Source organism: Pithys albifrons, chromosome 2, assembly GCF_047495875.1.
Source record: "Pithys albifrons albifrons isolate INPA30051 chromosome 2, PitAlb_v1, whole genome shotgun sequence".
NCBI classification, from domain to species: Eukaryota; Metazoa; Chordata; class Aves; order Passeriformes; family Thamnophilidae; genus Pithys; species Pithys albifrons.
In genome coordinates this window covers 115,960,672-115,988,668 of record NC_092459.1, presented here as the reverse complement: position 1 = coordinate 115,988,668, position 27,997 = coordinate 115,960,672, and the positions used below count along the sequence as shown (strand labels likewise).

Here is a 27,997-nt window from a genome sequence, read left to right as displayed (position 1 = left end):
TGGATAAGTTCCTCAGTCAGTTCCAAAATACAGATGCACAAATGCTTATCCCAGCGTGAGAAAAGGGACCCCCACAGGGACCGAAGGGACTGGGCTGCTCCTGTCACTGACAGCCAGGAGTGTTGGCTGAGCTGTGGCTTCCAGTTCTCATTTAGGAATGGAGACAATAGTAATTCCTTATTTCTTTGCTTCTTATGTTCAGGAAACTGCCGGCATGTGCCTGGGGCTGGATCACAGGGCAGGCACTGACTCCATGCAGGCTGGGGGAGGTGGGTGTGCCAGGAATGGAGCACCTGCAGTGGGAGGTGAACTTCAGAATGGATACAGCGAGTGGAGAGCGTGATGCTGAACTGCCAGCCACGACCTGAGAACCTCAGTGCTCTCTTCCTGAGTCTGTACCTGTCCCAAAGCCACTGCTCTGACAGCAACAACCACCAGAGTCTTCCCAAGGCATCACTAACTCCGAAAGAGGAAGGGGACCATTGCTCCCTTTACTTTGCTTTGGGGAGTGTTAGCAGGAAAATCCTTCCTCAACTGTTTCTCCAACATGTTGAAGTCCAGTTGCAAAACCCTCCAGGCTCCCAATCAGCCTGATCCTGATTGCTAATAGCTAAAGATTGTTTTGAGCTCTGAAGTTTCAAAGAGAGAAGGAGGAGGTGAAAGGAAAGGAGAAGACCAGAACAGACCTATAAAAGCAATAATCCATACTGGAGATTTCTGAGGTATCCTGCCATAAACTACTTTCAGCCTTGGTATAAATCCATCAATTTTCAGGTTTTTAGTTACAATTGATTTTAGGCAGAGATGTCCCTCTTTCAGAAGCCTCCTTTCAATCTAGTGCTTTCTGCAAGTCTGAAAAGAAAAAGAAAAACAAGACCCAAGAAGGCGAGGTCATGTGGAGGGCTGAAAAATCCAGATCAAACAGCAAAGAACACCCGATTAGAAGCCAACACATTTCTCTTTTCAGTATCTCTGAAATTGTTTGGCAGACTTAATTAGAAACAGGTGCAAGCTATAATATTTATTGCAACAATGCATCATTTTTGTCTGTTTCCAAGGTCATTGTTCCAGCCAATAGGAAGCCAGCAACCCACAGGGAGTATAACTTAGTCTATATGGGCAAAACGTGAATTACTTAACCCTTTATCTAATGGAATGAAATACAACATTGCACAAAGAGCAAGCCTGGCAAAACAGAAAATCCTGAGAATCTGTCATGATAACAGGTTCCAGTGAAGTAAGTGACATCACCAGCTGAGCTAATAGTGAGCCTGGGGTAAAGTGGAGTAGGTACAGATAAAGAGTGGGAAAAACACCTTTCTCTTTAGTCCTGCTCTTTCAAAGGCCTGGGTTTATGTAGAATTTGCTGCAGTGGGAGACCATGATTGCCTGTTATCTGGCGCCTACTGTACAGCTGGGGCTCATCCATGAGCTCAGCAATGGATTTCCTTGGCTACCTCTGTCTCCAGAGGGCCGGGGCTGCAGATGCACCTGTACCAAGGCACCCAGGCACAGCCTCTCTGCGCTGCCAGGGGAGTGTGCCAGGCATTTCAAGCGAGAGAAAGTTGATCCTTCCTGCCTTTCAAAGCAGCAGATTCAGAGAGATGAGCTCCATGTGCTTCTGTTCCTCTGAGGAACAGTGTCCCAAACAGGATTCACCCACTCCCACAGCACTTCTGTTGGTTCACAGTGACAGTGCCCTTGGTTACAAAAACAGCCCCATTTTCAAAGCCTCCACTTAATTCCCTCCTGTGAGTTTTTCTCATAATCTTTGCATGACTTCTTTGTGCTTCTGTGCTCATTTGGGAGTCAGGATCTTCTTTTAAATTCTATTTTACTCCTTTTAAATGTGACAAATATAAATATGGAAACAAAGCAGCCAACGTTAATAGGAGGGATGTGTGAAATTGTGGCGTCTTTGCCTTTTTGCAAAAGCCGCGGGAAGTTGCCAATATTTTTGCAGACGGAAACTATTTTTTCCACCTTCAAATCATCACACAGCATAAAATCTGTGGGTATTTGTGTCTTTGGATAGCTGCTAAAGGTAGCAAGGAAATACAGAGTGTTTCTGGAGAACTTACACAGCCTGGAACCTCACTTGTTCTTTTGGCACCCCCAAAGACACCTCAGCATCAAGTCATCACCTTTGCCCAGATAACTGTCCTATGTCTGTAATCAATTACTGATGTTTCATGTGAGCCCAGGAAACATTCTTAAGAGAGAATCATCTGTTCGTTAAATCCAGAAGTCAAATAATCCAAATACATCATACTGATGGATCTGGGATTGAATTCTGAGTGAATGTTTAGGGAGAGACAGATCTGCAGTCATTTGTAGAGAGCTCAACAGAAGCAAAGATTGTTTAGAGAGGACCCCTTCTCTCACACACCCCCAACAATGTCCCAGCACTAAATTCTTGGCAAGTTCAGGCCTAGTTGGAAAGTTTGCAGCTCAGCATCCGTTCTGATTTGTTCCCTTTAGTGATTTTACTATCTCACGCTTCTCAACTGAGCCTGGCTCACGGCTTGCAAATCCTTTTAGTGGTGGGCTGGTGCACTTGTACATCATCCTGTGCATCACAGCTCTGCTTAGATAATCTGATTCTTGAAGACTTTGTCAAATCCCCTGCTCTGTCTCTCCTTCTCCCCAGAAGCAGAAGCCTCATGCAGGGCTGCTCTGAACCTGGGAATCTGTCACGTTCTTCTGGCCCAGGCTCTTGCCAACGTGTCCCAGGTGTGTGCACAATGAGGAGCATGAGGAAAACAAGGGGATTGTGCTTGTCCAAGCCCTGCTAGGATGGCAGCTGCCATCCTGTGGAGCATCCCTGTGCCTGGGAGCCAGGAAAGTCAGGGGAGGGCATCAGAGAGCCTCCCTGCACTTGGACAGGCATTCCAAACCCTTCAGGAGTGCCCAACATGAATAAATGTGTGGGGACCCAAAAGAGCAAGCAGAGCTTCTGTGAGGGAGCTGAGCAACATGTGGAATAACCACTTGGGACTCCCAGGAACACACCGAGGACAATAGGAATGGTGATCCTGAGAGGCTCTGCTCTGTTGGGCTGTTCTGCTTTGTGCCCTAAATGCTAAGCCATACTGGGGTTGTATTTAGCTGGGAGTCAGGCAGCTCAAGTCACAGGTGACCAGCTTCAGTCCTGGGACATTTCTGCATTGTACTTAACTCAGTAATACCTTGCCTTTCTTTTTTTTTTTTTTTTTTTTTTGCTCATTGATCAAGCTGCTTTTGAGAAAAGTGATACTTTGCATATCTGGCTAAGTGCTGTTAACAGCCTCTGCCTGCGGTTTGTTAAAATTAAAAAAAAAAGAAAAAGAAAAAAAAAGAAGTGTGATCTTGCTGGAGAAGTAATTTGCTTCTCTCCAACCAATGATGGCTTGCACTTTATGCAAATTGGTATCTAGGGACAACAAATCCCATTTAATACATATGCATAGTTCATAAAAAAAACGACGTGAGAGAAAGAGAAAAAAGATAAAGCAACGAGTCAGCAAAAGAACAGGTTCCGAGGAAATTTATTGTCCCAAATTGGACATTTGTAACAGATGATGTGAACAAGTGTTAACTTTGTTTTCAGCAGCTCTTCACGTACATTCACTAGACATCACACAGATTATGTTTTAAGGATCTGAACTGTAATAAAAAAAAGTGTCTGTGGGCTTTGGAGTGTTGTGTTCCATATGGTTGGGGAAGTGCGGAGTTATTGCGACAAGCATCTTGTGAAGCTCATTACGCACGGCGGTGTGAGATGCGAATTGCTGTGCATCGCTATAGGGTACGTACATGACATCCCACAGTCAGCAGATAGCAACTGGAAATGAAAGATATGAAGGCACAGAGTACAGCTTCAGGGAACATGTTAGACAAAACATCTGCTGGTATCAGAAAGCTGCATTATCAGATCATTGTGGCCATGAATTTTTTATAAAGACTTTTTTTTAAAAAAAAAAAGCTGCAACTTTGAAAGTGACATTTTGCGAGAAAGTTTTTGATTGAAGTGTGATGTCAGGAGAAAGGCCAGTCTAGTTTATTATGTGTGTAAGAGCCAATATTGGCAGCCTGAATCAGCTCCTTTCTCCCAGCAGTTGAGTTGGCCATTCATGTACTACAAGTGCTGTTTCTTGGCAGCTGATAAAACCTTGACCCAGGTCACAGGTTGTAGCTTTAGCACCAAGATCCATAGCCAGGAGGTTTCAAAGTTTTTGCCCCTGTGGTGTGGCTGGGGGCTGCTGAACAAAATCACCCAAAAAACAGAACCTCTCTGTTTAGAAGGTGGAACAAAGCACAGAGAGGAGAGCGCAGCATCCTCACCTAATGCCCCCTGGAGTGGGACCTGCACAGCCTCTGGGTACCTTCTCAGCCCTGCGATGCTGAGGGCCAGCTGCTCTGTCAGGGATGGCCACGATTAAAAAGTCTTTTACACATCCCTTGCAAAATGTGCTCATCCCTACAGGCTCTTTTTTGGGAGTATTCCCATGAGCTATGGACATCAACATCTCCCTGCTTAGAGGGGCCTCCTACCCACTTAACATTCCTGGCGGTCCTAAGGGCAGTGAGATGTACGTGCATAGTGAAACTATTTACATTAAACAGACAGGCATTTTCCATCCTTTCACCTCTCCTGACCCAGCTGTGAATTCTCCTGGAGCAACAGGTACCAATGAAAAACCTGTCTCTGGTTGCTCTGCAGATGGTCTCTCTGTCCAGTCAACTGCCTCAAAAGTGCATCCAAAAGTGACCAGACTGATTTCCTGTGCTGATCCATGAGTAGGTGCCTCAAAGAAAAGAACATTACCCTGATTTTTTGGTTTTCCTAAGCCTTCTCCCTGTTTATCTCTAGTAGGTAGGAAGAATGGAGGGACATGTCCACAAGCAGAATGGTTTATCAAAGTATTTAGTTGTCGGCAGCAGTTTTTTATGTAAAGCTGTTCATTGTGTAATGGGGCTGTGGAGAAAGCCAGAAATGGTTCATCTGCATCACTTGTGGAGCCTGGAAGTAGGTGAGGGATTTTGCTGGGCTGAGCTGTTGCTGACCAAGGCAATCCTGAGGTAAGGGACAGAGCTGCTGGAACGTCTGCAACGGCTGGAATGTCGTTTTCCCAACTGCTGCCTTTGGGTGGCATTTAAAAACAGCAGGTGTAGAGGACAGACAGATCCAGGTTTGGCTGTGTGGCTTATCCAGACAGGAGCTACATCAGGAAGGGAATTCAGTGTTCTTGCCATTGTATAAAAATAACCTTAATGGGTTTTTGTGATTGCTTCCTTGGGATGAGAGTTTTAGAAGATACTTAAAGATAAATCTAATGGAAAAAAAGCAGATCAAAGCTGAGTAGTTGCTTGCTTGTTCATTTTGTTGGTTTTTTTTATTTTGTTTTGGTTTTTTAACCAGTTTAATTAGAGTTTGGAGGTTTATTATTATGAGTGGAAATTTTGATTTTAAACTTGCTCATATATGTGGAAATAAAAGCTGAATGTGGATCTGCATTCCCCAGAGGTCTCTCCACTGGACTGGCTCGTACGTGTGTGTTCAGGGGTGAAGCTCCCAAACCTTGGGATGCTCTGGTTTGAAAGGGGATGAGAAGGAAGTCTGGCCTTATCTGAATTTAGATGATTAAGGATAACTTCATAGCTGTGAAAATGTGAATCAGAGCCTGGTACATTTTTAATATTCTTTAAAAGAGTACAAAGCTCCTTTATCTGAAGCTCAATGTTCCTTTACTGTCTGCACACCCAAACCTGCAGGAGCCTGAGGAAGAACCTCCCCCAGTGGGAACCTGCCTGAGCAGCTCATCTCTCCACATTGAGGTGTTTTCCTCTGTCCCTGTGTCCCAGCACCCCATAGGAAACATGGTGTTCCTGGGTTAGGAGCCTGGCAGTACTACAGCCCCTCAAAATGAGACATCAACCAAATTTATTCTTAACTGTTGTCGTATGCAGTGACCCAGCACTGAGCAAAAACGAGTCCTGCAGTCAGCTCTGTGGGTGCAAAGCAAGTGGGAACATTTAAGTACCTCTCTGGGCAGGCAGTCAGGTACTGCTTTATCTGCAAGCCAATATATCAACGTATACTAATTGGTCTGTGCTAGTGCAGTGACTTTACTTTTAATTGCAAAGGCTGAAACGTGGACATACAGTCTATTCCCTCCCTTTTTCCACCTTTGCTGTTGGTTTGGGTCTTCACCACATTTCAAAGATTTCCGTGGCTATTCTTTACCTTTTCTTTGTCTCTGTCCTCTCTCCCTGGTAGCAAAACTATTTCTGAACAGGTGAGTGTTTCAGTGATGGAACAGATACAATTTCTTACAGAGCATGTCTGTATGTACGTATAGATATAGATATACATATATACACACACACGTGCATATGTATATGTAAATTTGGCAATGTATATAAAATATTCCAGATGGCTGGAATATGGGAAGCTTGTCAGTGGCACAGGCAGTGTGTGCAGTCAGCAGAGCAAGCGGAGGGGCAAAGAGCTGGCACTGCGATGTGGCGGCAGAGCATGGAGGGATATATGGATGTGCCGCTAACGAGAAGGGAAGGGATGTGGCTGGAGGGGAAAGAGATATAATGGGTCCCAACTGTGGCAAGCACATATGCTGCCATACAGCAAATGCAAAGTGCCACCACGAGTGACAAGTGGATTGCACCTAAGGAAAACAGCTGTGCCAAGCGCCCAAGTCCACAGTCAGCCTCCCGACCCCGCGTCTCCCGGCCTGACGGGGATTAGACTGGTCAGCTCGGAGAGCCTCTCTGAGCACACGTTCCACAGAAATAATGGCTGGGAAAATCTCTGAAATACCCCTGCACTGCTGCCTGTTCTGCATTTGCAATCTTGCATTTGTGGGATTGTTTTATTTTGTTCTGTCTTAATTTATTCTGCTGTGCTCAGTATTGCACGAACACTTTGATTATCTGTGTAGATCATTGCATGGTTTAGTGCAGTTCTGTGTTACAAACCCTCCCACATAACCCTATTATTTGTTAATAATTTTTCTATTTTGAAGAAACACCCTTTGACACCTGAGCGGGATCTCACGTTCTTAGGCATAAATATAATTGTCCCTGGTGAAGAGCATCCCCCTGACTCGTCCTATCTGCTCTGTATATATTTGAATACATATTAATAAATGATGCCAAATGTTTAATCATATCCATTTGACTCCATGAGACTCGGTGTCTGTAGTCTTCCTATGTTAACTGCTTCTGTGATATCTACATACTGCTGATTTGTTGTTGATCTCGAGTTTTTAAAGCAAAATAAAACTGAGGTTTGCAGTTTGATTTGAATTAATCAGGTCTGATTAGATAGGAACAGATCAGGTTGCTCAGGAAATCACTGAATCTCTCTAATTCAATTTCATGTGTTATTAAAAAAGAAATAGTTCATAGCTTAAGTGAAAGTGCTATTTATTTAACACTGCTTTTTTTCAGAGTGGGGCATTATGGTGATGCTCAGGGTGTAGGAAAGATTATTCTATGAAGAACCAGATACTTTAGAATGGAGTCACCTGCTGGTAGATCTCATAAATGTACATAAAAAGATGTTTCCTAATATTATTAGTTTGGTTTTTATTTCACCTCACTCTACTGTCCACCTGGAAGCGTTGATAGCTGGAGTCACAAAACCAGAAGACTGTATTTAGTTTAATAAGCCAGTTTGAAGAGAAACATTGTAATTATGTATGACAGAGGACAATTATGCAAACTGAATGATTCTTCAATTAATAATGAGATCCAGGAAAAGCAAAGGAGCAAGGACTCTCCTCTCAGAAGGAGAAGGCTCGTGGTTCCCTGTGCACAACGGGATGTGCAAGGGTGGGATGTGGGGTGGGGCAGGGGCAGCTCCCTGCCAAAATTGAGGGGCTCTGCTGACGGTGGGAAGTCTCAAATGGGAATTTTCCATTCCTAAACAGGTTCTCCTCTGATGGTGTCCATCTCACAGAGCTCCCTTAGGAAGCAGCAAGTGGACCTGGGCTGGATCTACACAGTGAGTAACAGCGCTGGAGGCACCTTAATCCCAACCCGCTCTTCCCTTCCTCCTCACCCTCTGGGAAACAGGCCACGAAGAGACACAAACCAAACTCGAGAGTCATGAGTTTGGCCTTTGCATGCAGCTTCTATCCTTCTTTTAAATCCCTGACTGTTGTGTGCCAGAGCAACAAGCCATATGTTAAAGATGTTAAAGAGCAAACACTTCACAGGCTGTAGCAGCATGTGGAGTCGGGGGAAGCGGAACAACGCTGGGAGAAGGGGGAAGGAGTGATTATCTGGTAGCGATTATTCGGGAGGGCAATAGTGGGAGGTGCTGTAAGTGACAGGGATTCACTATGGGACGCAAATCACTTAAGGCAAAGCCATTAGGATCAATTTAAAATACCAAAGAGGGAGGCTAAAGTGACAATAGCACATTTTAATTGAAATCACAAATATCGGTCTGCAAGATACGGTTTAAAAGATGAAGCAGTTACTTTATCTGAACAGAGGGAAAAGTTTTCCTTTTTTATTAAAAAAAAAAGCAAATATCTAAATGGAACTATGTTTTTTTTTAAAAAATTAAATCTCATATATATATTTTCCTATTTTAATATCCTCTTTTCTCTTGATGGCCATGTTACAAATGGAATTAGCTACATTACTAATGCTTTTAATTTGGTTTTAATAGAGCCTAGGGCTGAAGCCTGGAACCAGCGTGTGTCCCATTAAAAGAAAAATACAGTTACAGGGACAATAAATAGCATGTCCAGATAAACATATTTATCTGTGTGTTAGTTTTCTTTATTGAGCTAAGTAGCAAAGACAGGGGGATTTTTGAGACACTCTTCCAAAGCTGATGTCCATAGGATGAGATTGTTACTGGTTCTGGCAGCAGCAACATGAACTTGGTAAAAGAGCCTGGCATGGAAACCCAGGGAGTTCTGACATATTCCATTTGCTCCGAACTCTTTGATTCCTGCTCACAGAATGTGACATGTGTTGGGCATTGACCTTGCTCTTTTAAATAAGCTTATTTTAGAAGACCTTTGCAGAACGCTGTGTGTTTGGCCTCGATGTAAGCTGTTAGGGAAATGTAGTACAAACACAGAAGTTGTATGTTTTGAATGCCAGAGATGTTGAGCTGCAGAGCAGTCGGTAAAAGCTGTACTTCTGTCTGCTTTCTGTGCTCTTAACAAGTGTCCTTAAAAGAAAAAAATTACTTATCCTGCATTTGTGTGAAGGGGTTTTATTTATTTATTTTTAGCAAGAAGTTCAGGACCAGACTGCTTTTTCAGTCTGAAATGCTCCAGTTGGGCTCTCAGACACTCAGAGGAGCAAAAGCAAACATTTTGAAAAGTGATTGTTCGGGATGTCCCAGGTCAGAAACCTCAGAGGGTCAGTGTCCTATTGTACTGTAGAATCACTCCCCATAAATGTCTCTCAGTAGAGGCACTGGGAGTGACTTCTGCAAAGCTTGGCCTTTCCTTTATGGAAAACCCACTTCCTCAAGAAGAGCTGCAACCTTCAGAGTGGAGATTTGATTTCCATTTGTCACAGGGGAGCAGCTGGTATGAAAGTTCCCAGTGAAGGTGCCGCAATCTTGCAAATGCCAGCTTGTAGCACTGTGCAAGGAAACAAATCACTGAGCCCCAACATGGCAACAGCTCTAATGAGAGAGGATTGAAAGGGCCTTTATGAAATAGGTAGAAAAAATGTCCTTCATTCAGCCTCTATCTGCTCCATCACTAGAAAGCTCCTGTCAACAGCAAAAGCAGAAAGAAACTTGGAAACACACTTGGGAGGTTGATGTGGTTGACACACTCCTGCACCCTTTACTTGGGCTTTGAGGTTTGGAGCCTGGAAATTCAATCAGCTGGAGAATGTGTCCCTGGAAAGGGTTGCTGAGTTTAGCCTATCCGAGTAAGTGGCAGGAATATTCTACACATAGGAAAGCAGGGATCAAATCACAAAAATAAATGTAAATTTGAATTCATGTTGGTGTGTAGCTCTTTGGGACAGAACCTGGCTGCGTGTGCAGCAAGGAGAGGCAGCGCAGCTGTGCCAGGACATTAATAACCCTCTCCCATGGCCCGTGGACAGCTCTGCACACTGGATTCCTCCCCAAGAACTTGGCTCCCTTGGCTCCCCCAGCGCACAGGAAGGGCATGCAGACCTGTCTCTGTTGACACTGGGTTAAGAGGCTGTGAGGGCTTGACGTGGAACATTTCCTTGGCTAAAGGAGCCAGGAATGGATTTTTTTTACCTCCCTCCCTGCAAACCCCTCTCCCTGATTCAGTGGCAGCACAGGGAAACCCTTCTGTTCCTGTGAATAATTAATCTTCAGCACATATACAGGGTTTGTAGCCTGACCCAGGCAGTTTTTTAGGGAAATAAGTGAGCATCATGCCACCACTGCCAGTGCTGGTGCTGCTCCATGGAGGATGACTTGGAGCTGTGCCATCAGCTGTGCCATCAGCCAGGAGGGGCAGAGCTGCTGCCCCTCCTGCAAATGGGGTCTGCCTGAAATTCCCTGAATCGCCACTCACAGGCTAGTTTTTCCAGGGAAATGGCTTTTATTTGTTGTGAATTCTTCACACAGAACAAAAACTAAAGAATGTAACATATTCTGGGTTCTGGGCAGATAAAAATTGAAAGGGCTGGGGTGTTTGTGCAAGTGGAATGATAGTGACAAGCACCACATGAGGTCCCCGAAGATGGTGTCAGGGGACTCGATCCCCCATAAAATGATGAAAGACTCTGGTGTAATGGTGTTCTGTGAAACAATTCAAACATAAATGCCACTTTCCTTCCCATTAACAACTGGCTGCCATTGTACCAGGATTTTTTATTTTTTGATATATATTTTGAGCACACTGAGACCAAAAACTTCCATTGTGATAGTGCTGCAGAAAGGTTGTGGTGGACTAAGAATTGAAATGCAAATCACACTTAGACACAACCTCCTGCTGAGGCCCAAATTTTTATAGATCAGGTCCTGCAGTCCTGATGAAGAATCAGTGATCTGCCTTTCCTGGGATTCACAAATTAGTTGCAGTCTAAGGTATCATTTCCTACGACAGAATTGTAAGTTACCACATGAAAGTTTGTAACTGAAGACAGCCCCCTGATCTTCCATTAATTTTTCCAGCTGCAGTGCCACTAAGGATCCTTTCCCACACAATGCAAATTCACACATCACAGCTCCCCACTCTGCAACATGCTCTTGCTGAATATGAACATACTCTATGTATTGATCCTCTCCCCCTTGCTTTTTTCCTCCCCCAGTGTGCAGGTGGTAAAACACTGGCTGCCATGAACTTTGTGATGGAAAGAAAAAAGAAAGAAGAGAAAGCTGTGGTTTGGAAGCTGCTGGATAGCAAACTGCAGGCTGGGAATGTGGCTGCTGAAACCACTACAAGGATAACAGGGCATACACACATTTGTGGATAGTTTTGTTTGCTAATTGCTCATGAAATTCAAGTAAGGAACATCCAATTTGCTATAACAGGTAATGGCCTGGGGTTTGCTTTCTGGGGTGTCTTTTTCATTATTATTATTATTATTATTTTTGTTGCTGTCATTATAAATACAGGCTCTCTGTGAGTGGAAGAACACTTCCCACAGAGGCTGGGGCAGTGCTGTGAGGCAGCAGGGGATAGTTTGAGCCATGCCCATGGGAGGCAGTAGCAGCCATATCCAGGCCCTGCTGAATCCCAGCAGTGCTCCTGCCTGGGAGAGGGCAGGCTCCCCTTTGAGGCTCCCTGCCTGCTCTGCCATCCCTGAAGCTCAGCATCGATGACCAGCCCACAGCAGGTACACAGGAAAGTTAAAGGAGGCAGATCCCACCCTCCTCTTCTAGAAATGGGATGCCAACCCATTTTTAAGGGCACTGAGCCCATCTGAATGGCAGCAACGCTCCATTTGTAACAGCTTTGAGCTGGTGCCTCAAACACAAGGAGGCAGCTCCGCTTCTCAGTGTCCTGACCCACAGAGACCTCCCAGGAACTGCTCTGTTCACCCTTTTCTCGACTATTTAGAGGTTCTTGACTATGTAAAAATATGCTGAGAATTATCCCCAACAGTGATCACAAGCTCAGAGCCGAGTCCCTCCAATTTGCATCCACTTGCCATCCTGCAACTTTAACTAGTTCTACTACTTACTACTAATTAGCTACCAGCTAATACTAATAGCTACCACTGCTGCAGCATTCTGGAGCTGCACACACATTAATGAGGATTAGCATTTGTTGACGGCCATGGTGGGAGTTGTCTGTCTGCAGCATTTCAGGGGTCCCCCTTGCTGTAATGTTTGATTGCCTCCTCCAGTAATTATCACTGACACTGAGCAAGTTTTTCACAGCTCTCACTTGGCTGTGCAGAGCTGAAAGACATATTGGGCTCTGTCTGTGGTGAAGAGAGAAGGGGCCAACAGTAATACATTTCCCAGTAACATCCCTTCTTCTCCCCACTCCCCTCACACAGGTCACACGCAGCCAAGGGATGGAGTTGGCAGCTCTAGTGCCACACTTTTCTGTGCTCTGTTGTCCTGCAGGAAACTCACTGCATTTTGAATATGTACAGAGCAATTTAATCATTTTAACTTAAAGTCAATTGCCTCTTTCATTTGGGAATATGGAGGTAGTTAAAATGCTGCAGAAATTTGGCACACCAGCAGTCAGTAACTGCAGTGGGCCTTTCCGTGCCTATGTAAAAGAGGGTGCATAATCAGAATTAAAGCAGAGGGAATACAGAGAATTACAGGCCCCTTGTAACTCTTGGATGGAATATGAGCACATGGCTGGCGCTTCTTTAGGAATACCAATTGCCAGTTTGGAAAAAGAGGTGATGGGGAACGTCCCTGCCTCCCTGGTCGGGCTCCCAGTCCTGCTCTGCACATCCAGCCCGGGGCTGGCTCAGCCTGGCGCTGCAAAGGAGCTTTTTCCATGTGCTACTGTGGAAAGGAAGCTGCTCTCACCCTCACCCTGAGGAAGATGAGCTATAGGAATATACAAGGGGCTTTTCTTATAGCTCGGGGGCCAGAAGGGGAAGCAGTGGTCATGAGCAGAGACTGGAAGTTGGCTTGTTAAGTAAATCTCAGGCTGTAGCTGGTTTTAATTTATTTTTTGGTTTATGTGCAGGAGACTAGGCCTTGCAGGCCTGGCTAATATCAAAGCCTGGAGGTTTGTAGATTTTTAATCAAGGTCCACTTTGGGGGTTCTGCTTTTGGGGCTTGTGGACGTGTAGGGGTTTTTTGTCATGTTTTTCTTTTCTTTCTTCCTGCAGGGTCTGGATTTCTTTAGTTCAACTTTTCCATTCTTCAGACTTCAGCCAAGTGAATGATTTCAAATTACCCACCACTTTCCAGAGAGGCCTTTTTTTTGTTGTTTGTTTTTTTTTTGGTTTGGGATATTTATTATTTTTTTTCAAGCAGACTTGCAGACCAGTTTCTCTGAAAGTCCCAGATGGTATCACAGTCCTACCCCATTGCCTCTCACTAATTTGGCATCCTTCACACTGTCTAAATAGTTTATTGTTCATCAAATCTGTGTGAAAGGAATTTTATATAATTTTTTTGTTTGTTTTGTCCCTCTGCTGGCAGGAAAAGTAAATCCCAAAGTATTTCAGCAGGTGCTATTAATATGCAAATAATGGAGAGTACACCAGGTCTAATAGACCTCCCAACTACATGGGAGGTGTCGCTGTTGGAGCAAATTAGCTTTCCCTAATTTGCATGCTTTTCACAGCCTCCTGGGATTATATTTTAGATCAGAGACAATAAAAGCATATGCTGTTAGTTTAAAATGTAACTAATTTTAGACTTTGAAACCATTTTAACCTAACTTCCCAGTGTTAAACTGTTATTTGCAAAGAAACTTTTCACAGAGCTTCTCATTTTCATGGCCTTTCCCTTTCCCCATTAACTGCTCCATCTCTCTTTTCAGGTTGAAAGAGAAGAAGGGAATATTCCAGGTGGCTGTGGCTTGAAAACCAGGTATTTCTCACAAAACCAAGTCCAGATTGTCCTCGCCTGGTTCTGAGTTTGCATTCGGGTCCTGAAGGGGTCTAGACTGAGCCTTTTATGTCAAACTTCTTCCCTCCCCTTTGGCATCTCCATGAGTTGTAAATCCATCTGGAGAGGATGCTGTGGCCCCTGCTGAGCACTCACAGAGGGAAGAAGCTGATGTGGCACAGATGCCCAGTGCACTTGTTGGAAAACTCTGTTGAAAACAAATGGGAAGAAAGAGCAAGGATTCCAGCGCAGGTCCAGTCTGTAGAGTCAAACATTACAGAACCATCCTGGCACATTATTGATGCCACTTTCCAAATTGATATGGACAGCAAAAATCATAGCGTTGATGCCTGTGGTTTGGGACAGCTTGGATGATGGGACATCAGCTCTCCTGCCTCAGCATTTGTGTCTGTATTTCAGGTGCTGCTGTGGCTGCTTCCTACTTGACCACGCCATGCTACCCAAAGGGACTGGCCAGGTGGGTGTAACTCTGCTCCTTATCCGCCATCCTGCTTCTCTCCTCTGCCCCTGGCTATTTGTGGAGCTGGTAGGAGGTGGTTCTGCTGGCTCCTGACTGCCCAACATCTGCTGCTTGGAAGGACTGAGAGGGGCAGCAGGTTTGGGTGGTGCAGAGGTGCCTCAGCACAGACCCCAGTGGTGTGGGGTGAGGGAGTCTGGGGGAGGGGGAGAGGCAGCCCTCGTGTTTTGTCTTTCTGCCAGCTGTCCCAGTGCCCAGAGGATGTGATTTGTGAGTCTCCTTTGGCACTGCTGCTGCTCCCTTGCTCGTACATCCCCCCACAGGGTTTCCAGGTCAGTTGCTCCGAGGGGTGGTGGCCATCTTTTATTTCAAGAGGGACAGAGTTCAGGGTAGGATCAGAGGTGTGGAGGGGGTGGCAGCCAGAGGGGGATCAAGGTATCATTGTCAGATTTATTTCTGGCGTGGTAAAGGTGAGTGTTAGCAAGAAAAAGTAAGTCTGAGAGGTGTCCTTTGAGACAAGGCCAGGAAAAACCTCTTGGGATGCAACTTTGGCCATAAAGCAACGTGTGGTAACATTTCTGAGGCCACAGCTTTGCCATCAGTGCTTTCATAAACATATTTCATACAGACAATATGGAAACACCTAATGAGTGCTCTATGAATGCTGGATTTGCTCTGGCGTGTGCCACATGTGCCATCCCTGGTGCCCCACAGGCCTTTCTGCTACAGTGTCACTACTGCACAAACCTGAAGGAGGGTAAGTTTTAAAAAAATACCCATTCCTGAGGCTGTAAAACAACGTGAAGGCAACAACGTGCAGGAGATGACTTGTGAAAATGTGGCAGTGAAAATGCTGGGTGCTTTTTTTCCCCTCTCATCTCACCCTAAATGTTTTCTAGATTAATACCAGTGACCTCTCACTTCTGCTGCTTTTCATTAATGGGATGTGGCTTGCCTATTATAAGCCTGGGCACTGGCATTGGAAACACTTGCTTTATTTAAAAATAAAAACAAAAAGGAGAGAAAAAAGGGCTCTGATTACTCAGGTGCCGGTAGAAAAAACAGAGCTGTTGTGCCAGATGGCTGCATTTGTGAAGCAGAGTGTAGTCAGAAGGAAAGTGGAAGGAGACAAGGCAACTGTACATCACAAGTGTGAAAACATGACCAAAATACCTTCAGCCTTGTTTCACCAACACTGGATTAGGAGGCAACTGTGGTGAGATGCAAGCAAAGCAAAGCAGGAGGGGACACTGTTTGGAAAACAAAAATGTCTTTCAGTAATGAACTGCTTGCCTTCCTCCAGCAAAAGCTTGGAAGTTTACAAAACTCAAGAGATTTTGCATTCAGTGGAAGGACTGTGGAGCAATAGAGCACCGTGTCGGTGTCACTGCGAAGCACCACGTGCAGTGCAGTCCACACTGATAGCAGCCTGTGCTGGGCTTGGTTTGCACTCCAGCAGGATGTGCTGCTGCCAGTCATCGGCCAGGAACCACCATCCCCAGTGACTCCCACGCTCCCACTCTATGCAGTGGCTGCAGATGGCCAGGAAGGGTTTTCCAGTAACACGTGGGAGGTGCTGGATCTCACCTCGGGCACGTTCCTGGTGTTTGCTGGTTGCTCTGCCCGTGCCCACATGGGTGGTACCCAGGAGCCCTTGTGCCAGGGTCTGGGGTGGTGTCAGCTCTCACAAGTGAGGACTGGTTTGTACCTCGGGCTGTTTGGACACACTGCTCACCTCATTGAGAAGCCTTAAGCAACTTTTGATGCCAGGGCTAAGTATGTGCTGAGCCCATAAAAGCTTTGGCAGGACTGTGGGTGGGTCCTTCATTACCCTTTTATATACTGAAATGGATCCTGGGTACTTTTGAGCTTTGCTTCCGTGCTGAAGCTTTTGGCTGGCACACAGGGAAAAGTTTAAAAAAATTGGATCTGAGATCAGAAATCCAAATTTTTTTTTCCTTCCTTGCTTAAGCTGGCTCTGCCCAGACTGTTTTGGAGCCCCACGCTCTCTCCTCCTCTGTGGCCTCTCAGAGGACAAGGGGAGCTCTGACATGAGCACAGAGGGGTCACTCTGAAGGCTTGGTCTCCTGGAACTTGGCCTTGGTTTATAAATTTGGGTTTCCACATGAGGGTCTGAAATCCTGGTGTTCTTAGATTGCAGCTTGTTGAGAACATGGCATGGAAAAGCTGAATTAATTTTTAACAAAACCATTTCCACGCAGCTTTCTCATCCCCAACTCCAAAACTACTTCACCTTTCACAGGTACTTTCTAGCAATGAACTTCATCCAAGTGTGTTGAAGGCAGGTCATGTTACTAACAGCAGGTACAGACAGTGTGGCAGGAACATGCCTCTTCCTCTGATTCCTGCTCTGTTGCTACTAAACCTTGAATGTGAAAGTTTCATTCTTTTATTGTTATAAAATCTGAATTTCTGTAATAACTTCGGATCAAAAGTTTATTCTCCACACCAGGATAATTTTTTTTTGTTTTTTTTTCTTTATTTGCTACAAACTGCATTGTCTTATTTGGGGAGTATGTTCACAATTGAGAAAGAATTGCCTTTATTAACAAATCAAAAGATTGTGCTGTCAAAACTGAAATCGTTCTACCTTTTTATGTGCAAATTAGAGCTTCTGTCAAACCTTCAGCCATGGTGCATTTAATTTGTAGAAATATAAAAATATCTGGCTTATTATTAAAATATTCTGCATGAGGAAGGAAATATTTTACATGATGCACTGCAGTCAAGATTCTCAAAAAATCAGATTTGGAAGAAATCAAGTGGTGTTTTAACAGAATTTATTTTCCCTACTTTTGCCAAAGCTCAGAGCAGTCCTTTAAAGTGGATTTAAGTTATACAGGTGTTTGAGTCTCTGGCTGGATCATGGCCTTTGGGAGTGAACCAAGCTAAATGGAAGTGTGTCCAGGGCAGGGGAGGTACATCCGCTGTGTTTTCCTTATAAAAGCATCACAAGATATCTTGGTGTTTGTTTTTTTTTTAATTAATGGCAAAGGTACTGAGAAACTTTTGAGTGTGGATTCAGTAAAGTTAGGCTAAAACAGAAAAAGGAACTGCTGCTTTCACGGTGATCACTTGCGTTTTGGAAGGTCTTTGTAGAGAGGATAAAATTCTGATTAGCTGAAGATGGGCACTGGTTCTGTGTTTAGGATTCCAAAATAAAGTTTGGCTGCCTGTTCTCCCAGCAGTGCCTGGAGGCTGCACCATTTGGCACAGCCAGCATGGTGGGCCTGGTTGTGCTGTTGTTGGCCAGTTTTTGTTGGGAATCAAGGCAAACCATGGTCTGTGGCTGCAGCGTCACAAACCGCCTGCAGAGCCCCCTCTGCAGGGTCTTCAGCAGCATTTTGGGTGTGGTTTTTTCCCAGCATCCCTGCAGGCTACTCCATGTGTAATTCCCAGCTCTCCTCCTTGTGTGACCTGGAGCCTTTTCCATGGCTCTGTGGGAGGAGGGGTCCTGTCCAGGCAGGCTGTGTTTGCCCGGTGGTTTTTTCCAATCAGATATTCCGATATCTCGGCCTGGTTTTAGGGAGGTTTTAACGGTGCTGAGTCCACTTTCCCTCATTATTCCCAAGGCCTGAACCAGGACTGGGAGGTGCCCATGAAATCACAGCCCAAGTGTTGTGTTTCCAGCCACCTGGCCCCCTCCAACATGGAAGAGTCCTTGCATCCATACCAGAATAGTTGTGATCACCCACTTCTCCCATGCAGAGGGTACAAAAAGTGTTTTATGAGCTTTGTCAACTGTCGGGAGTTCCTTTTGGGTGGTGAATTATTGTCTCCAAGCATCCAGAGCACCCAGTCCTCTACTGCTTCTATGCCAATGTTGTTAGCAATGCATAATTCCACCATCCTGGGGTTTAATTTGCTTGATTCTTCTGGGTCATGTCTGTAAGGGAGTTTCCACAGGTTGAATGTGCAGTGCATTAAATGTGAAGGTGTTTATTAGCCCATTAGCCATAATTAATGGCAAGGCAGCTACTGAGGCTGTGGGTTGTCCCAGGTTTTGCCCACGTTCTCTTTTCATATCCACTCCCCAGCATGAATTATATGATCTTCATATTCTGCCTCTCACCATTAGAAACCAACAGAGTGGTTTGGATTGGGATCTCCTATTTCAGGCCATAAACATGTGATCCAGCCACCCCATAAAGCACATTCCTCCAGCTTTCCATGAATTCTCCAGTATACCTGTGGCATGCAGGGGAGCTTGGCTCTGGTCCCTCCAGCTGGAGAAAATCCTGCCCAGCAGAGCTGTGAGGAACAGTGGGACTTGCTCAAGTGCTGAAGTTTCACCCAGAGCAGTAAGTTGTGCCTTTGTGCTGCGGTCATGACTCCCATGGCTCCTCCCAGGACCTTCTAAAACGGTGAATACTGTGCTGTCCCCATGACCTGCTTTCATGCAAGGATTCAGGGAGAAAGGTCTCCAGACTCCATGGTTTGCTGCCAGAGGGCTGGTGGGAGGCTCAGGCATGGAGGTGAGGGCACTGGTAAGCTGGGCCCCTCCCTGACAACTCTTCCCCTGCCAGGAACGCTGCAGCACTTGATGCTTTAATTGGCCCATGTGCACACTGGACAGCTCTCTCTTTATTATTGTTATTATTATGCAATCAGACACTACTTACTTACAGAATGTGCTGGAGATGCACTATTTATACAGAAACTATGTACACTGAAACCCATTTTCTCCATGGTGATTGCAGATAATGTGGAAAGCTCTGCTTTGATTCATTAGTATAGCAAAAGATATATTCAGGATTATTTTGTGTAATTCACGGCACTTCAAATTGCATATATTTTCATAATACTCTAAATCTACCTCTTGGGCTGGTAATTCAAGCATAGGACAACTAGTTTGCCATAGTGCTCATCTGGAAATTGTGTTGGTGCCATTTTTTCACTGAAATGGGCCAACCTGGAAGCTCATTTAGCACAGGATTTGTGGTGAGTGATGTGGCTGTTTGTAAAACTGCTCAGAGGTCACGAGGATCACTGACTGCACCAGAAAAGCCATGGGAGCCCCTCAGAGTGAAGGGCCTGAGGAACTGCCAAACTGAGAACTCGATTTCATGGAATCATAGAATGGCTTGGGTTGGAAGGGAACCAGAGGCTTATTTAGTTCCGACCCCCAAAAGGCACAACTCCAAAGTGATGCTCAGAAAAAAAAAATCTTTAAGTAATTTTGTTTCTTGAGTTGAAAAAAAACCCCAATTAGTTACTTTCAATGAGTTCATTTTCTTTAGGAGAAGAGTATTTCTTAGTATTTTTTGTTGATAAAATGTTGTGCCACTTCTACCTGGTGGTATTTTTCTGGCAGGGCGAGTAAGCAAACTCTTCAGATTAGCAATGAACCACTGGCATCTCCCCTCCCATTGCACATCCATTCCTTTCTTACCTTATCAGGGCCATCCTTGGGCTGCCTGGGCATCACTTCAGCTCAGCAGTGCTGGATGAGCCTCCAGAGACTTGCCACTTACCTTCACATAGACAAAACTCTGGGTTTGAGCATAACTTTAAAAATGGAGTTCCAAAAACTCCTTCTGGCCACTGGTAACCTTTGGCAAATCTTTATAATATCTAAGTATGGATACAGGTTTTTTTTAGAATGCAGATGGCAATTTCTGACAGCCATTTACAATTTTCTCACCCAACTGTCACAATAGACCTCACCACCCTCACAATAAGGATTGTCCAAGGAGCCTTTGGAGATAAGATTTAAAATACCACTACTTAAGTGTTTAAACTTTGTCTTATGCTACTGAGACCATCAAGTGGGGGTTTTTTTCTCTTTTCCTTCCCCTTTCCATTTCTCTCTGACTTTACTGGGCACTGCAGTGTATTTGCACACCTCTGGAAATCAGATGCATAATTTACATGTCTGACTTTAATTGGTTAGTGACCAGGGCTTTTCTTTTAGTATCACAGATTAAAATGTTCCAGTTGTCATCTGAAAATCTCCCTTTAGCCCCTCTGAGTCTCCTTGGCCTGTACCTGGCAAATGGAAATGTGCTCAGGCAGCCTTTTCCCTCAGTCCCAGCTTCTCCCACCTCTGCCCCTGAGGGTGCACATGTACCTGATTTACCCAACTCAATTCCTTCTAATCAGTTACATATTTTTCAATAATTCTTTGAAAAAACACACAGAAATTGTGAGGCTTATTTAACAATGAGAAGCTGCTTTCATTGCAGACATTCCCCCAGATATATATATTTACTTCCATCTTAACACTTGAAATGTTTGGGAAAAAATTTAAACATGGCCAATGACCGCATTTAATGGGGGAGACTTTGCACCTCTGGGCTCTGTATTTATAGTTCTGTCATGTTCCTTTCTTGTACTGACCTGAAGAAGAGGATTTTTTCTTATCTCATGAAAAGGTTGTCTGTCATGGTGTGGTTATTGCAGCACAAAATATTGCCTAAAACTTGACCCTGAACAAATTTTGTACAAGGACAGCTTACCCCAGAATTCCACAGGAGATGAAATCCTCTTCATGCAAGTCAAGGGAGGAAGCTGCTTTGGGTATATAAAACTGGGGTGAGTCTAAAAATCCTTCGTGGAGCCTCAATTTAAATGCATTCTGTGTCTTATCCCAGCTGGAGCCATTTTTCTCCTGGTGTTACTCCACTGAACTTGGTGTTTAACATGGATTAAGGTGGATTTTCATTGATGTGTGATTCAGAAATTTTAAAATTACATGTTTTAATCATTGTGTGGCTTGAAAAAAATTAAAGGTACTTTTAGCCTTATGAAATGATGGTGGTTTAAAACCTTACCCATAACCTTGGCCTTCAAACAGGGGGCTTGTACCCCTCAATCCTTGGGCATCACAGAGGGTTTCCCACTTGTATCCGTTACCTGGCGCTCATTCCTCCTGGAAGGAAGGGAAAGTGTGACCAGTTCTTTTACTGAAGAAACCAATGAGGACAAAAAGTAGATGAACATCTGCAGTGCTCTTTTCACCAGTGCTGACTGGACCCCAGCACGGTCTGTACCCAAAGTCTGCCTGCCTTGCTCTTTTCTGTCTACTCTGCACTCTTACTGCCCTTAATTTAATTTGTGTTCAATGACTTTTGCCAACCAAAATCAGGAATAATTGTTAACAAGTTCATAAATACCACATCCCTTTCCATTCACATCATCCATGGACTGACTGTGATTTTTTTTTTTCCCCAGAATAACCTGTGGAGGGAGGATAATTTTTCCTGCCTCTCTAGGTAGTTCAAAGGTAAAACATGATATTTGTGCAGTAAACAAAAGGTGCTGGGCACATGGACTGGTCACATGGAGCTGTTTCTTTTCCCTCCTTTAATGGATATGACTTAGGGAAGATTCTTTATTTTAGAGAAATGACCTGTTAGTTATCTGTGTTATTCATCCAGAATCTTTTTCTGCAAATATTTCAGGTGTTCTGGTTCACTCACTATTAGAATGGCTGGAGATAACAAATGCAACCCTTAAATGCACAGGAAATATTGCACATGGCAGTGCAGGATTTTGTTCTTTTCAAATACATAGTTCTTAATTAAGGGCTTAATTATAAATTATTTACTCATTCTGCTAATACTTGATCAGTCAATGCTTGTGGGTCCTAGAGGAGCTTAGCTGAGTTACTCCTCAGCATTGGGAAAAGGAACCTCCACTCTGGAAACTTTTGAAGAGCTGTAGTAAAAAAGAAAAGAACTTCAATAAATGCTGTCCAAGTCCTTATAAAGCTGAGTGCATGAGGCAGCTCTGCCCCAGAGGGCTGGTTTTGTTTTCAGTGAGACACAAAGCCAAGAGGGGTCTGTTTTCACATGGTAATGAAACCCAAGGTGACAGAAATTTGGCAGAGCCTGATCCCAGCAGTTACTGGCCAGGATATAAGTGGCCAGGGTGTTACATTGAAGCATCACTGAACACAAACCTGCAGCCTAGGCTGGTCCTTAAACTTCATCTGAAATGATCCCAGTGCCAAATGCCCTCCCCTTAGCCCAGTTTTTTTGGGAAAGTGATTTTCAGAGTAAGCAATAAATATTTTGTTAATTTAAAAGTCCATTGTCCAGACCTTGGACTGTTTGCTTCCTTTTCAAAAAAGTATTCTGAGATGCTGAAAGTCTCCAAACCATGCCCAGTGAGCTTCCAGGGTGAACCAGCAGTACAGGGTGCATTCACATAGGGCAGATGCATTTTAGAGCATGTGTGCTGTACATCATCACTGTTGTCTTCAAACTTTAGCAGTGCTTCAAGAAAAAAAAATTTAAAAAGAATAAATCAGAGGAAAAATCTAAAAGAAAGGCTTTCTTTGGGTCATTTACCCAGTTAACTTCGTATTAACTTTCCCATAAAAAGATTTACATAATTTAATTTTTTTAATGCCGTGCATCCTGAAAGTATCATGTTAGTTGATCCAATGGAAAGAAGAGGTGATACAAAATAATACCAAGTGTATATTCATATCAGGCTATCAGGAGGCAAAAGAAAAAGTCAATTTGACAATTACCATGTCAGGAAAATGTAACATTTTTGGAAGTATTTTTAAAGTTCAGCTCTTGTGTTCCAACCTCAGGCCCCTGAGGTGTAAATGCAAAGCTGCCCCACTCTCAGTCAGTGGGGCTGCTCTGAATCCCAGTCTGGGGATGCTCTGCCAGGCTGGCTTTGTCCCAGCAATGCCACCCCCTGCACTGGGCACAGGAAGATGCACCCACAAAAGCTCCTCCAAAGGAAAACCAAACAGCAAATACCAACCTCTGCCTCTGCCAGACCAAGTGATTTACCTTCAGGTGAACAACGGCTGTTCTTTGCCACTTGTTTCAGGAATTCAGCTCTGCATTTTGATAATAAATGTTTGAAATACAAAATTTTCAGCTGATTGGGAGGAATTTGAAGTTCCTCAAAGTTACTGTGAAACTAGTAAATAAATAATCATGGGGTGTGGTGTTCAGTTCCCTCCCTTTCATCTTTTCCCCCCGAAAGCAGTTTCCAGATGGATTTCCCCCAAGATGTTAATTCTGTGCTGGTTTCAATGCTGATTGAAGCAAGGGTAGCAAGTGGTTATTACAGGCCTGACATGCCTGTTCTGCCAAGAAACAGCATGAGCTTTCAACTCAGAAAACAAGGTGAACTTTGTTGTTTCATCAATCTGCTTTTGCCTGCACTGGCCAGGTATGTGTGTTCCTGCTCACAACAGGGATGACTTAATTTATGATCAGTTTATTTGGACTTTTCTTGGTCAAGGCCTGATTAGTAAGGGTGGAAACAGCATTCAACATGAAGATTTATTTTCTTTTTCCTGGAAAACAGTTCTTCTTTTCTTTTGAGAAACAGGCTGCTGGCACTGTCACCACCAAGTCTTCCCTTTTTGCCTTGAGTGCCAAACTGGTCACTGCCTCACCAAGCCATTAACTTGGAGCTACAGATTCCCTACCTGAGCATTTGCTGTTGTAACAGCAGAGGTTTGGAGCCATTTTGGGAGATTCTTGGGGTCATAAAGTTGCTCATATGACTCCTGTCTCCTTGTCCTGGCTTAAAAACTAACAGAGAGGGAAGTCACAGACTCACAGACTATTCTGAGTTGGGAGGGACCCACAAGGATCATCAAGTCCAACTCTTAAGTCAATGGCCCACACGGGGGATTGAACCCATGACCTTGGCATTATTACAACCAAGTTTTAACCAACGGAGCTAATCTCAGGGTCCAAGTCATTCTTTCACTTACAGTCCTCTCTATGCCATTGGTCTTTGTTTTCTCTGTTTCTCAGAGAGCCTTTGCAAAGGAGAACCAGCCTTTAGCTGTGCCTCTTCAGCAAGAATCCCTGTTCCATCTCCTTCATTCCCCAGATCTAAGTCCATCAGATCAGAGACAGGAATACAGGTCCACGTCAGTGTAATGTGGCACAGAACCAGCACTGCAAATGGGGTTTAAATGGTGGCACTAAGTTAATTCAGTTGGATTTTGACTTAGAAATGAAATGTCAATTAAAGGATTATTCAGAAAGGTGTGTGCAGCACTTTTAATACACCTTTAATTCTCAAGGTTCAAACATTCTTTTTCAGATGCTTCATTAGTCTAATTTTTACTTTGTTTTCTTTCTTTAGGCCCAGTGCTGCTGTTGGGATGGGTGTGCTTGTATTTGGGAGCATGTGCAGGCCCATGATTGTTTCTGCTGCTAGAACAGGCAAATATAGTGACTGTTTCCAAGCTGAGTTACTGTTTTGGCAAAACCTGGATATTCCAGGATATGAAAACTGCTCCACTACCTTAAGGGAAAAAATTCCATAGGTTTTTCATTCCATATTTTCCAGTTTACTCCTCAGTTACAGGCTCATGTTGAAAAATGTCCTCCAGTCTTAGAATTTCTGAAGAGCAAGCCCCAGAAATTGGTGGAAAGCTCAGTGTCTGCAGGCAGGACTGTCTGCTCACAAGGGAATAAACACAAAATAACACAAACAAATAAATATTAACTAAATAAATACACCTACACTTCCGAATTGCTTCCTCTTGTCTAACGCTTGCCGTTTAAGCAGCACAGCAGCATCAGCTCTCCTCACATATTGAAGCCCGAGAAAACAGCCTTAAAGGGCCAAAAGAAGCAAATAAAATGTATTTGTTATTCCTGCTGACCTTAGGCAGGCAGTATGTGGCGCTGCGGGAATCATACACGGAATCTCTGATTATAAGTATGGTGATAACTGGTAAGACTGTGCTGAACTACTGTGAAACAATTCAGGTAGTCAGCAAACAGGGCTAATTGCTAGTTTGGGGGATATTATGGGTAATTTACTGCCCACTGAGGGCTTCTACCTAAAAATAAGCTTTTTTTTTCTTTTCCCTTTGGACAGCACTTGCATGTTAATTTAGAATTCCTGATGCAATTACATGTGAGGAGGACATTCAGATGCACTTCCATAAATGCCCTTCTGCTTCTCAATTGCATTAACTGTCTTTGTGGATCCTTTGACAGAAACTGTATTCTTGACCATTTTTTTTAAAACAGCACTTATTCACTGAGCTAGACCTTGCTGTTACCAAGATGTCCCGATCAAAGGGCTGAGAGTAATACAATAAACACAAGAGAAGAAACTACTGGTGGTTTCCAATGCAAACCAACAGGAAAGTGTCAAGTGAGTGGCTACTGACAATTCCAGCCCTGAACCAAATGTTCGTGTGCGAAACTCCACCTCTGAGGAGGAAGAATAAATACCCACAGAGTGTTTTGGCTGTAATTACTTCATTTAAGGGAAGAAGAAAAAAGAGAAAAAGAAAAAAGTGCTGAATTCACTTTGCCGAAGTCAAGACATTAATATTTTTGGCATGTGAAGATGTAAACCAAATGTTTAAATGAAATGTCATCCCCTGGGTTCACATTTGCCCATTGAACTACGGTGCAGACCTTCATACAATACACATTTTTCAGTCCATTGAAGAAGGCCCCTGCTGCTTCTCAAGGCAAACCAAGTTGCAGAAGGCAAATAAACAGCGGCGTGGCGGCGGCAGCGGAGCCCGGCGAGCGCGGCTGCGCCATCAGATAAGGGGTGCTCAGACATAATCACCCCAGTGTCTGGGACATCCCCCGCTGCAGGGCTGCCCAAGTATGGCCTGGCAGACACACCAGGGTGAGCTGGGCTGAATGGCAACAAGCTGACAGGCTTTCATAACACTGCTGTTATGTCTATAGGCAAGTGTTTGTGTAATTTAGCTTGGGCTTTGAAATAGCTGCAGAAGTCAGGACACAAATGGAGCTTTGTGATGAGTTGTCAGAGATGTGGTACCTGCTGGATGAGGACGTTGGCCCAGGGAAGCAGCAGCCCTGGGGAAGCCTCTCCTGGTGCCGTCATCTGCCATTCCGACCAGCAGGGCTGCGCCTGGAAAAATAGGGATATATTTTTATATATACATGAGAGGGCCACCAAGATGACTAAAGGGGAGGAGCACCTCTCCTATGAGGAAAGGCTGAGAGAATGTGATTCTTCAGACGGGAAAAGAAAAGGCTTTGGGGTGACCTAATTGTGGTCTTCCAGTAATAAGGAAGACAAAGAAAGATTATTTACAAGGACCTGGAGTGACAGAACAAAGGGGAATGGCTTCACGATTAAAGAGAGTAGTTCAGATCGGATATTAGGAAAAAATCTTTATTGTGAGGGTGGGCAGGCCCTGGCACAGGTTGCCCAGAGAAGCTGTGGCTGCCCCATCCCTGGAAGTGTCCAAGGCCAGACTGGACGGGGCTTGGAGCAACCTGGGATAGTGGAAGGTGTCCCTGCCCATGGCAGGAGGTGGGACTGGATGAGCTTTAAGGTCCGTTCCAACCCCAGACCATTCAATGATTCTGTGATATATATATGTGTGTATATATACATACACATATGCATACATATGTGTCTGTGTATAGGTATAAACCCTCATATATATGTGTGTGTGTGTGTGTGTATGTGTATATATGTGTGTGTATATATATATGTATATATGTATATATGTGTGTATATATACCTATACATACACATACATATATTGAAATATATATATGTGACCACATGTTTAGCTATGGGCCCTGCTGCACTATGGCATGCAAAGGTTACTGGTGTCTGCTATTAGGCACGACACCTCTAGAAAAGTGAAGAAAGTATATTTAACCCTACAGAAATACAGCTCACTGGGCCTCTGGTAGTTCCTATTAAGATACACAAAGTACCTCAGCAAGGGAAAATTTAACTTATATACAACACATGATTTTAAGTAAAGAAATATTGATGGGGGGGGGGGGGGAACAAGTATTTTTTTAGCTCTAATTTATGGCTGAGCAGCTTCATTTTAGTTACTTCATGGGAATATTTTAAACCAAGCCTGCATAATATTAAAATAAGTTAAAATGTATGTAAAATTTATGAGAGCATGTCAGGTGCAATGCTTGATAAAGTAAGTTTAATGCCTCAGAATTTTTTTCTTCAGGCAGAGAAAGCTGAATCCTGCAATTCTAGGTTACAGTATAATTTTAGAAACTCTTTTCCATTATACCATTCTTTTATTAATGAGATCCAACCCAATTTAACAAAAAGAGGTAAATTCCTAAAGAGTTTGCGGAAAGTCCTCAGCAGGTTGAAAGCCAGGAGTGTGTGATAAAAGAGGGTATTCTCCTACTGTTCAGAGGATCTATCCCATTTTATACAAACAGAGGAAATCAATTTGCAGCAAACTTTCCAAGTGTGCCTCTCCAGTGCAGTTCTCCTTCTGGAAATGCTGCCTCGCTCTGCAAACAAACAAAAGCTTTGGCAGCTGACAGGGGCTGTACATCACTTTGAAAACTCTTCATTTACCAGGGGTGTGTCATGTTGCTTCATTGTGTGACACTCCCAATTATCGTGACAGAGCTAAATGACAAAGTAGTGTCACCCCACTGAAAATTCAGAGCAGCTTCTTCCCATTTTCCTGCCTGGTCATGGGAACGTCGCTGAGCCCGTACAAAGGAGCAGCAGGAGCTGCAAACAGGGGCTGGAATGGCTGCATTCTGCTCTGCTGTATTAAA

General features: G+C 44.0%; 1 long non-coding RNA gene across 1 annotated transcript in view; it reads right to left on the bottom strand.

Moving 5' to 3' along the window:
- Positions 1-16,927: 16,927 nt before the first annotated feature.
- Positions 16,928-27,997, bottom strand: part of LOC139685406 (uncharacterized) — a 90,125-nt gene continuing 79,055 nt past the window's right edge. Inside the window, exons 6-8 of the long non-coding RNA XR_011700103.1 lie at positions 26,250-26,342; positions 22,546-22,720; positions 16,928-21,372 (exon numbers count right to left, since the gene is read on the bottom strand). This is a non-coding gene — a long non-coding RNA (uncharacterized lncRNA). The remainder of the gene's footprint in view (positions 21,373-22,545; positions 22,721-26,249; positions 26,343-27,997) is intronic.